Source organism: Octodon degus, unplaced genomic scaffold, assembly GCF_000260255.1.
Source record: "Octodon degus isolate 3935 unplaced genomic scaffold, OctDeg1.0 scaffold00136, whole genome shotgun sequence".
Taxonomy (NCBI): domain Eukaryota; kingdom Metazoa; phylum Chordata; class Mammalia; order Rodentia; family Octodontidae; genus Octodon; species Octodon degus.
In genome coordinates, this window is record NW_004524712.1 from 7,490,337 (window position 1) to 7,492,831 (window position 2,495).

Genomic DNA, 2,495 nt, shown 5'->3' on the forward strand with positions numbered 1-2,495 from the left:
CCATCCCAAATCCCTTAATTACCTTGGACAGGTACCTTGGTCCTAGCCAGTGAGAACGTAGCTGGTCAGGGCAGGAGGCTTTGTGATCTTTTCAAGTGCCAGGGAAATGGCTCACCATACCAGGACCAAAATCTGCCTCCTACCTGTCTTCCATGAAAACAGATTCAGCACAGCAAATAGGCCAAGAACTCTGGGGAGGTGGGGGGTGGGGGTGCATGAGCTCAGGGTCCGGCAACACGACCTGCACAGGTTTCCAGGAGGGGGCGTGTGTCCTCCTTGTGACAGAAAGGCCACTGAAGCAGGAACTCTGAGGAAGCCACTCCAGCCTGCAGCAGTGGGAAACTAGAAGGTTTCTGTTTGTCCTGGCTTCCCTCATTCAGATGTTTTTCATCAACCATATTCAGATTGATTCCATTTGCAAAGCTCTCCTGGCAGTTCTGGTGGACGAGGCTTGGTGGCAAAATCTCTGGCATTTTCTGATTCTGTCCAGGCTCCGTCTTCTTGTGCAGTTTCTTGGCATTTTAACCACTCTGCAGACACTGGCCAAGCAGAGGCTGCTGCTGAACGAAGCCAAATATAAAACAGAACTCTGGAAAGTCCAGTGAAGTGAATTTTATAAATGTGGAAGGAGGGATGGTGAGGGATCAAGCAAGCAAGGGGCTTCCTTAGAACCTGCCTGAATCGTGCGCCATGAAGGTTTGTCACTGTCCTGTCTTGTTGACGTCCTCGCTAATTGTGCAAGACCACAGGTTACCTACCCTTTACACACTGGTTTCACTAATGGATGCCATAAAAGAGTATCTGTGTTTCACCCAACACCACCCTCTCATTTTCTGGTCCTTGTGAACTTGCGTGATCCAAGAGTTCCAGGACCACTATTCCATCTCTATGAGCCCCTTCTGGGCTGCTCCTTGACACCCACATCCCCAACTCCACCGTTCCATAGATGGGCTCAGCTTTTCTCCCCCATTTGATAGCTGTTGTCTTGTCTTGTGTGGGCGGCTGAGCTCTGTCCTGCTCTTCACGCTGCTGCAGTAGGGAAAGGGTGCCTGCTTGGTTGGGGAAGCTGTCGTCCCCTCTTCCCCCTTGCTTCTGGCCTCCTTACTGTCTTGCCCTAGAGGGACAGCATGTGTTCTATTTCTTGGATCCTTCATTTTGCTATCTGGTTCTTATTCCTCCATGTACAGGTCACAACTTGGGGAGAGACTTGATTCTTTCCAAGCTGGAAGTCTGTTGTTTTCAGGTCCAACATGTTATCTAGTCCAATATGTTCCTGCACACATGCACACACACACACACACACACACACACACACACAGGCATACACACACGTACGTATGATCATGCTGCTGAGATTGACTCTGGGAGAGAGACAAGGTTATCATGGGCTCAGATGTTGAGCTGAGGAGATTAAGACTTATTCTATAGGCAATGGGAATTATTGAGGAACTTTGAGGAAAGCAGTAAGATTAGATACGTATTTTAGAAATAACCCTCATGTGGATACTTACCAAGCAAAAACAAAAGCAAAACACAGTGCAAAACAACAAGAAAAAAACCCCCATCTCCCATCTGCAGTCTACTCATTTGTTCTCTCAAACATGGGGTGTGCTTGCCGTGGACTGAATTGTGCCCCAAACACCCTCAGTTCATGTGCTGAAGGCCTAATTCCCATTAACATGGTGCAGTGTCCTGGTATCTGGAGGGGTTGGGTTCCAGAGTACTCCCAAACTATGGCTACCCAGATCCCAGGTGCTCAGGCCTCAGACACAGTGACATGGTGTTTGCCTAGGTAGAACCTAGGGATATCCTCATATGTGCTTTAAATAATTTCTAGACTACTTATAATATCTAATACAATACCTACTTCATTCATATGGATTCCATGTTGTATTCAGGACATTGAATTCTAAGTTTGCTCTTTGGAAGATTGTAGAATTTTCTTCAAATATTTCAGATCCGTAGTTGGATGGATCTAAAGATGTGGAACCCTCAGAATAAAGGGCTGACAGTATTTGGAGCTGGACCTTTGGGACACAGTTAGGTCTGGATGAGGCTATGAAGCTGGGGCTCTTCTATGGGATTAGAACCCCTGTAGGAAGAAGCATCCGAGTAATCTCAAGGTCTCTCTGTCTTTCTCACTCTCCTCTCTTCCCTCTCTTCTCTCTCTTTTCTCTTTCTGGATCTCTCTCTTCTTTATCCTTCTCTTTCTCTTTGTCTCTGTCTTTGTCTCTATCTCTATCTTGGTCTCTGTCTCTGTCTTGGTCTGTGTCTCTGTCACCCACAACCTATATATGTAGGGACGGAATGCCATACATACTTAGTGAAATAGTGGCCATCAGCAAACCAAGACAAAAGCTATCACCAGAACTTGGCCATGCTGGCGCCTTGATCTCAGACCTCCAGGCTTCAGAACTGCGAGAAAAATTTCTGTTGTTTAGTCCGCATGTTGTGTGGAGCTTTGTTTTAGCAGCTGGAGCTGATGTGACACGGTG